The sequence below is a fragment of the Sinocyclocheilus rhinocerous genome, unplaced genomic scaffold (assembly GCF_001515625.1).
Source record: "Sinocyclocheilus rhinocerous isolate Xijiao unplaced genomic scaffold, SAMN03320098_v1.1 scaffold1295, whole genome shotgun sequence".
In the NCBI taxonomy this organism is placed as follows: Eukaryota; Metazoa; Chordata; class Actinopteri; order Cypriniformes; family Cyprinidae; genus Sinocyclocheilus; species Sinocyclocheilus rhinocerous.
In genome coordinates this window covers 674193-684117 of record NW_015660499.1, presented here as the reverse complement: position 1 = coordinate 684117, position 9925 = coordinate 674193, and positions in this window count along the sequence as shown.

Genomic DNA, 9925 nt, shown 5'->3' with positions numbered 1-9925 from the left:
ATTAATGATGAAACCCAACAATCCTCACATTCACCGAGAGATAATTACTGCACAGCATAGTACCTAAATCGCACAGGCCCTGTCTGGCCTTCCCCTGCATCCACACGACGACAGCTTTTACAAAGACTACAGACCGTCTAAACAGTCTGACATGTTAGACAACAGTTGAAAACCTCACACAGACAGTCTAAAAGCATGCACATTGATGTTAATGTGGGCTAAATAGGATGTAGTGTAAACACAGACCACGCCAATGCATAAAGAAGCTATTATTAGCATCTGTACAAAGAATGGAGATCAATAATGTACTCTAGTTCAAACTCTCCTCTAGAAAAAGCAGTGAGAGTGATTAGAGTTTATTTTATGCTCTGGGCTAATGCACTCGTAAAGCAACAGAGACAAATGAGGGGACTGTTTAGAAATCAATGTGCTCTAAATACGGTCAAACCTCTCTGAAGCACAGGCTAGTGTACTTCAAGGTACTTGACGGTGAGACAATAGTTACACTGTTTACTTAAAGTTAATCAATTCTGCATTAAAGATAATCTGGGAATCAGCTAAACTGGTTGTGATTGCATGAGATGCAGCGTCCTCTGCTGGATGAAGGGTGAAAATTAAGCTTTGTGTCTTCTAGGATATTTGGAAATTTCCATGGTAACGCCAACAGTATATTCAAATTTATAAACGGTATATTTAAATGATATAAATTAATTACGTGAATTTTTTTTGTCAATTACCAATTATTTTGCTTAAAAACGAGACTGAGAGAGAGTTCAAAGATTTGCTTCATACCTATTTGTGGAAATTGCTAAGCAGTACTGTATTTATGCTGTATATATATATATATATATATCTATTGACAAATATATCACTAAGCACGGGCTTTGGCAACAAATATTGGTTTGTAGTTATTGCCAAAAGAGAAAAACAAACACACACACAAAAGTTGAACAAAGCTAAATAATATACACACAAAAAAACATAATATGTGTAATAATATGAAAATAATTTTCACTCAGAAATTGCTAATAAATATCACAAATAATTACAAAGAATCATTAAGTTACACATTTAATTAAACTTTGAAGTTAGATGTTGAAAGAAATAGTTTTTTTTATCGTAAAACATACCCCAATAACCTGCTTTGCTTACAACTTCAAAAAAATATTTTTTTATTTTGTCTTCAATTTTGTAAGTTGCTTTAGATAAAGGCTGATGAAACAAATACATGTAAGTGTACTTTTTGATCATTAAAATAAGTAACTTTTTGTTAAAGAAAACTGTCCTGATCCATGAGGTTCATGTGTGCGAAGACAAAAGGAATGTACAAATATATTATTTTTATAATTGTTTTAGATAAAAAAAAAAAAAACACTAAAAAAAAACCCCCAGATAACTTTTGATTGTCATACACGCCAAAAAAAAAAAATTAATAAAAAGACCCTCTAAAAGGTCATTTCTCAAGCACCGATATTTCCGTCATGAAGTGCACATCTAGTTTGAATCAGAGTTTATTTGAGAGTAGTGTCAGATCGGTTCATGTGAGAAATCTCTCTTTAGTCTCCAGTAGCTCTGCAGGGCAGTTTGTGTTTGTGAGGCCAATTATTAAGTCCTGACAGTGAGATCCAGACTTTTCTTCTCCTACTGTATCTTCTCTCATATTGCTCTCTGAAGATGGACTGATGATGATTGTGGGAGCGTCTGAGGAGCTGCAGGTCACAGAGTCGTTCTCAGGGTTAAATGAGAGGTCAGAGGTCATATCAGCACTCCAGCTCTTCTTAGTGTAAATGACCGTTCTCATCTGAGACGAGATCTCGCTCGCATAGACTGAACGACTCTCTCATCTGTACCGGAGGCTACAGAACACAAACACACTTGGCGATTGGTTCAATTACTGTATATGGACACACCCCTTCCTGTACATTCATTTGGTCTATAAGTTTTATTCACAAGTCTATTTAAAGGAATAGTTCACCAAAAAAATGAAAATTTACTGAAAATGTTCTCATTCTCAGGCCATCCAAGATGTAGATGAGTTTGTTTCTTCATCAGATTTGGAGAAATGTAGCCTTACATCACTTGCTCAGCAATGCATCCTCTGCAGTGAATGGGTGCCGTCAGAATGAGAGTCCAAACAGCTGATAAAAACATCACAATAATCCACACCACTCCAGTCCACCAGTTAATGTCTGGTGAAGAAAAAAGCTCAATGTTTGTCATAAACAAATCCATCATTAAGAGGTTCTTAAATTCCAAAAAAATTAAAACGATTCCTCTATCCATAATATTTCTTTATCTGGGGATAAATTCGTCTCGTCTGAATCAGAAGTGGAATATGCACAGATCAAATGCAAAAACAGTCCAAAACAGTTCTAAACTAAATATATTGGTGGTTTTTGATGTGAGAGGACAACGTGGGCTGGACTTTTCCACTGGAGGAAGCGTTATTATGGATTATGGACTCGTATTTGGGCCGGAAGAGATTATTTAAAGTTAAAATGCTTTTATGAAGGATTTGCTTCTTACAAATACGCAGCATTTTACTTCACAAGACATTAGTTGATAGACTGGAGTGATGTGGATTACTTGTGGACTATTGTGACGTTTTTATCAGCTGTTTGGACTCTCATTCTGACGGCACCCATTCACTGCAGAGGATCCACTGATGAGCAAGTGATGAAAAATTTCTCCAAATCTGATGGAGAAACAAACTCATCTACATCTTGGATGGCCTGGGGGCAAGTACATTTTCCACAGATTTTTAAGTGAAATATTAATGTTTCAGTGCCAGTGAATTAAACTTCACCTTCTCTATCAGCAGCGAGGAGCATTCGAGGATCCGCTGTCTCGATGAGTTTCTAAATGACACTTTAGTCAAGTTGGACCTGTTCTCCATCAGGTCTAGTTCCACTTCTCCCATTACCTGCAATCTCACACACACACACATAAACACACACCCTAAAATATAGATCCATGGACAAACCAGCACCTTATTCAGCATCCTAAAGTGTTTGATAATAGGAGTGTTACTGAGATAAAGTGTGTGGTATTCAGCAGGTCATGTGATTTCAAGTTTAGGCCATTGATATGAACGGAGTCTCATCTCGGAGTCATAGAAACTCAAGCCTACACTGTAAAAAAAAAAAACTATTCAGTAATTTTGTTAGGTTCTATTTCTATTTAGCTTTTAATTATAAACTTATTTCAGTTAGTTGCCAAGGCAGTATTTCTATTATTAAAAAATAGTTTTTCATTTCAGTTAGCAATAACAACAATTCAATGTATAGTTTAATCTTCTGTTTTCACCACTCAAAAATCTGTAAATAAATAATCCAAACAAACAAATGAACAATATTATTTCAATGACAAGCTTGACTATTTTATTTGACAAATACAAAGCTTTGCTAAAAAACATTAGCAGACTTTTAAAAATATTTCTAGTTTTAATTCATTTTTTATTATTATTTAGGTTTCTAATTTTCAGTTCTCTAAGTTTACTTTTTCATCTAATATCAGTATTTTAGCTTTATTTCTATCTCAGAAAATGATTTTTAATAGTTTTAGTTAACAACACCGCAATCCACAATGCATTTCTGAACGGGCTTCTGTCTTTCATCCATATCTGAAAATTCAAAATCCAACCTGATCTCATGAGGAAAACATATGAATTTGTATGATATAATTTGTGACCCTGGAGCACAAAACCAGTCATAAGGGTCAATTTTTCGAAATTGAGATTCATACATCATCTGAAAGCTGAATAAATAAGCTTTCCATTGATGTGTGGTTTGTTAGGATAATAACAATATAATATTGCTAGGACAATATTTGGCCAATACTTGAAATCTGGAATCTGGAAAATATTGAGAAAATCACCTTTAAAGTTGTCCAAATGAAGTCCTTAACAATGCATATTACTAATCAAACATTAAGTTTTGATATATTTACAGTAGGAAATTTACAAAATATCTTCATAGAACATGATCTTTACTTAATATCCTAATGATTTTTGGCATAAAAGAAAAATTGATAATTTTGATCCATACAACGTATTATTGGCTATTGCTACAAATATACCCGTGCTACTTATGACTGCTTTTGTGCTCCAGGGTCACATTTGTATTATTTGATAGCAGAACGCATAATATATTAATTAATGTGTAATGCCAGGTTAAGTATTACACAGTTATTTACATTTACATATTTACATTAACTGTACTGTACATTATAATACACCTCATTTAAAAATAAGTATAAAATAATAATAAAAAATATAATAATAATATGTTAATAAACCAACATATTGAAGTACTAATATCTGTTTTGAACCATTGTAATGCACTGATAACCACCAAAAACTGATTTTCAGATTTCATTTCGATTTTAGTTTACATCATTCTGAATTACATTCAGTAATTTTGTTAGGTTCTATTTCTATTTAGCTTTTAATTATAAACTTATTTCAGTTAGTTGCCAAGGCAGTATTTCTATTATTAAAAAATAGTTTTTCATTTCAGTTAGCAATAACAACAATGCAATGTATAGTTTAATCTTCTGTTTTCACCACTCAAAAATCTGTAAATAAATAATTCAAACAAACAAATGAACAATATTATTTCAATGACAAGCTTGACTATTTTATTTGACAAATATTAAGTTTTGATATATTTACAGTAGGAAATTTACAAAATATCTTCATAGAACATGATCTTTACTTAATATCCTAATGATTTTTGGCATAAAAGAAAAATTGATAATTTTGATCCATACAACGTATTATTGGCTATTGCTACAAATATACCCGTGCTACTTATGACTGCTTTTGTGCTCCAGGGTCACATTTGTAGAAAAACATAATTTTTTGGAAAAAATGTAAGCAAGAAGGTCCACCGCTAAACCTAAATGTCAGTGGGGAGTAAGCAGATTGTTTGAAAACATACAAATCAAATTCATTTTATTTAGTCACTAATTTGCCAAATTGCAAAATGCAATGAGTGTGTGTTGGCCAAAACTCATTTTAAATGGTCGTTTCCACTGAGTAACATGAATCACTTTGAGTAAATTCACTGTCCTCTGTGTAGCTTTATACTTTTTACCACTTTTAATTTATTCGATGTGATGTATTAGTATCACTTTTACTATACTTAAACTTACTTATCAACCATTTTTGAAGTATGTTCTAGCATGCAGTGTGTTGCTGCATCCAAAATCGTATCATTTCCTACTATACAGTAGGCAAAAACAGTGTTTAAAGTACGTCAAATTCAAAGTATTAATAAAAAAAGTAGGGAAAAACGTAGTTTCCGGATAACTTACTACATCCAGCGAGCTTGATTATATTGTCAACGAGTTCTGCTGTTGCACATTTGACAAATACAAAGCTAGCTTTATACTTTTTACCACTTTTAATTTATTCGATGTGATGTATTAGTATCACTTTTACTATACTTAAACTTACTTATCAACCATTTTTGAAGTATGTTCTAGCATGCAGTGTGTTGCTGCATCCAAAATCGTATCATTTCCTACTATACAGTAGGCAAAAACAGTGTTTAAAGTACGTCAAATTCAAAGTATTAATTAAAAAAGTAGGGAAAAACGTAGTTTCCGGATAATTTACTACATCCAGCGAGCTTGATTATATTGTCAAAGAGTTCTGCTGTTGCACATTTGACAAATACAAAGCTTTGGTATAACATTAGCAGAAAACACACTGTGACCACCTTGTTTTATCCTACAATAACCAGCGAATAAAAAAGCTTAATGGTTCGTCCTAAGAGACCTTGTGGGTCTGTCCGCATGTTCTCTCATCGCTTTAGCACCGTAATCCAGGCATCACTTCTGTTCTCTCCACGGCAGTCAATGGCCTCTGTGGGATTATATCTCTCTCCATAATCCTACATTTTAGCTAAAACCTCACAGACAATAACAGCATTACTCTAATTCAGCCTATATGACAAGCATGCTCACAGTAACACACCAGCCTCCAGCAGATTATATTATAGCTCAAGGAATCAATCGAACTAACCTGGAACATAAGAGGTTCTCACTCCTAATCTGAGATCTGCGGGAGCACAATTTACATCATTTAGAAATATAAGGTTTTTGATTAATGGAGATGAATGTGCACCATTCAAAAGTTTGGGGTCAGTACGATTTTTTTAAAGAAATTAATACTTTTATTCAGTAAGGATGCACTCAATCGATCAAAAATGACAGTAAAGACATTGTTTAACAAAACTTCTATTTCTAATAAATGCTGCTCTTTTGAACTGTCTATTCATCAAAGATCCCTGAATAAAAATATGAAGCAGCACAACTGTTTTCAACATTGATAATAATCCGAAATGTTTCTTGAGCAGCAAATCGGCATATTAGAATGATTTCTGAAAGATCATGTGACACTGAAGACTGAAGTAATGATGCTGAAAATTCAGCTTTGATCACAGGAATAAATTATATTTTACTATATACTCAAATAGAAAACAGTTATTTTAAATTGTAATAATATGTGCGTGTGTGTGTGTGTGTGTGTGTATCCTACAGATTTACGTTGAAGTAGAGATCGAGAGACTTGCAGGTGGGACCTTTTACCTATCAACCACAAAGAACACCTTAGCAACTGCATAGCAACACCCTAGCAACCACCCACAACATTCTCAACTCACAATCTCGTTCAGATGAGTGGAGAGATTTAGTGATCCTGACATCTGATATTTCTATAGGACAGCTGCACATGTAAAGGCTGATGTAAGCCTCTTTAGCCTGTCTTGAACAAATCATCCCTCTGCAGCATTGTGCATTAATGTAACAATGGTATGAAATTAAATGTCTGTTTAATCAAGAGAATGTTTTGCAGTATAGTAATGGTGCACGAATGGGGACCAGCAATAACATTACATCATAAACTATATGAATGTTAGGTTGAAATGTGATTTCAACCAATGCAAAAGACAGAAGCAGATAGAGGAACGTGATAAATCGTGTCTAAGGTGCAAAAATAAAACATTATTTAGAAAATCTGCCAAATGCAAACAGAAAATAAGCTTTCACTTGAATTCTGTTGACATTTACATAGTCAATTTGCAATTAAATCACAATCTTTGTTTCTTTATTTACGTAGTCAATTTGCAATTAAATCACAATCTTTGTTTCTTTTTTGGGGGCGTGGGCTTCAGGGATAGACAGATTTTCTTGGAAAGCATTATGTTTGCATGGAAATAAATCATGAGTTCGTAATTATTATCTGACTCCACATGGCTGGCGATCTATTCCCCAGTGAAATAAGATAACGTGTAATTTACCAAGGCATTAAACTTTGCTATCTGTGTCATGTCGCATCTTAATCTTTTGTTGTCTTGGGATTACTCTTATTTTGGGCCAAGATGAATTGTCATGTATTTTTTATCTGGAATGAATAGTTTTGATTACTTGCTGATCCTCTGTTGGGCTTAAACGTCAGCTTTATGCGGAGAAATGTGTCAACCTGGGCAGAAAAGAAGGAAAGGAGGGTATTTTAGGGCATTAACACGGACACATTGAATATCAAAGAACAGTTGTGTCATGAATCATGATTACCTGAAACTGATATCAATACAACAGCACTCTTGTGGCTTGCTTGTTTGAAAATGCTCATTTATAAGCTCGAATAATGCTCTCTGTCCAAGATCAAATTTGGGTTTAGGGCAAAAATGCAACCCAAAATGCGGGGTTAAAATGTGGGGTTATGAAATTTCCCTATAATCACAGGGGATTCAAATACATCAAAATCGACTGTAACAATAGAGAGTTTAATGTAAGATACAGTCAGACATGTATTCTAGCACAGCAGATCTGAGACACAGGCATCACTAATAGCCTATAATAACAAAAAAATAACTCAATCTTCTTTGAATGGGCTTAACCTTTATTTTTCTCAGAAATCTTTTGCTGACATCTAGTGTTAAAATACGAAGAGCTTTCTGCATGAGTCAGATGATAGACAGTTAAAATGTGATTTCTTGTTTTGATTCTGTTATTGAGGGTAAAACACCTCATATGTTATCAAGCAAATAATCTAAAAAAAAACTATAAAATCAAGCAACACTTCTTATCAAATGACATAAAAGGTAAATCAAGCGAAAATTCTTATCAAATTACACTAAAGGTGAAGAACATTGAATAATATTTCTAAATATTTTACTCTAATTTTCTTACATGTTTAGGGTCATTTTGGTCGCAAATACCTATTTGAGGTTCGTCTCGCACAACGGAAACTGTTTATGGCGCCAGCGTTAGCCAAACGCTAACTAGGTTGTATTAAAGAAACAAAACAAAACATTTGGAGATATATTTGTGATATTTAAATGTATATTAAAGTGATAAATTAGCGTATTTTTATTTTGTTTTTCACAAAAACAAACCTGTGTGTGTGTGTGTGTGTGTGTGTGTGTGTGTCCTACAGATTTACATTGAAGTAGAGACCAAGAGACTTGCGGGAAAGATCTTTTACATAGCAACCACATAGAACACCTTAGCAACTGCATAGCAACACCCTAGCAACCACCCACAACATTCTCAACTCACAATCTCGTTCAGATGAGTGGAGAGATTTAGTGATCCTGACATCTGATATTTCTATAGGACAGCTGCACATGTAAAGGCTGATGTAAGCCTCTTTAGCCTGTCTTGAACAAATCATCCCTCTGCAGCATTGTGCATTAATGTAACAATGGTATGAAATGAAATGTCTGTTTAATCAAGAGAATGTTTTGCAGTATAGTAATGGTGCACGAATGGGGACCAGCAATAACATTACATCATAAACTATATGAATGTTAGGTTGAAATGTGATTTCAACCCATGCAAAAGACAGAAGCAGATAGAGGAAAGTGACAAATCGAGTCTAAGGTGCAAAAATAAATCATTATTTAGAAAAGCCAATTGCATACAGAAAATAAGCTTTCACTTGGATTGTCATTTACGTAGTCAATTTGCAATTAAATCACAATCTTTGTTTCTTTTTTGGGGGGGGGTGGGCTTCAGGGATAGACAGATTTTCTTGGAAAGCATTATGTTTGCATGGAAATAAATCATGAGTTCGTAATTATTATCTGACTCCACATGGCTGGCGATCTATTCCCCAGTGAAATAAGATAACGTGTAATTTACCAAGGCATTAAACTTTGCTATCTGTGTCATGTCGCATCTTAATCTTTTGTTGTCTTGGGATTACTCTTATTTTGGGCCAAGATGAATTGTCATGTATTTTTTATCTGGAATGAATAGTTTTGATTACTTGCTGATCCTCTGTTGGGCTTAAACGTCAGCTTTATGCGGAGAAATGTGTCAACCTGGGCAGAAAAGAAGGAAAGGAGGGTATTTTAGGGCATTAACACGGACACATTGAATATCAAAGAACAGTTGTGTCATGAATCATGATTACCTGAAACTGATATCAATACAACAGCACTCTTGTGGCTTGCTTGTTTGAAAATGCTCATTTATAAGCTCGAATAATGCTCTCTGTCCAAGATCAAATTTGGGTTTAGGGCAAAAATGCAACCCAAAATGCGGGGTTAAAATGTGGGGTTATGAAATTTCCCTATAATCACAGGGGATTCAAATACATCAAAATCGACTGTAACAATAGAGAGTTTAATGTAAGATACAGTCAGACATGTATTCTAGCACAGCAGATCTGAGACACAGGCATCACTAATAGCCTATAATAACAAAAAAATAACTCAATCTTCTTTGAATGAACTTTCTGCGTGCGTCAGATGATGGAATATTGTTAAAATATAATTTCTTGTATTGATTATGTTACTTATTTACGGTAAAACACCTCATACTGTAGCTATGTTATCGATCAAATAATAAAAAAAAACTGTATAAAATAAGGTGTAGCCTATATAACTAAATAAAATCAAGCAACACTTTTTAT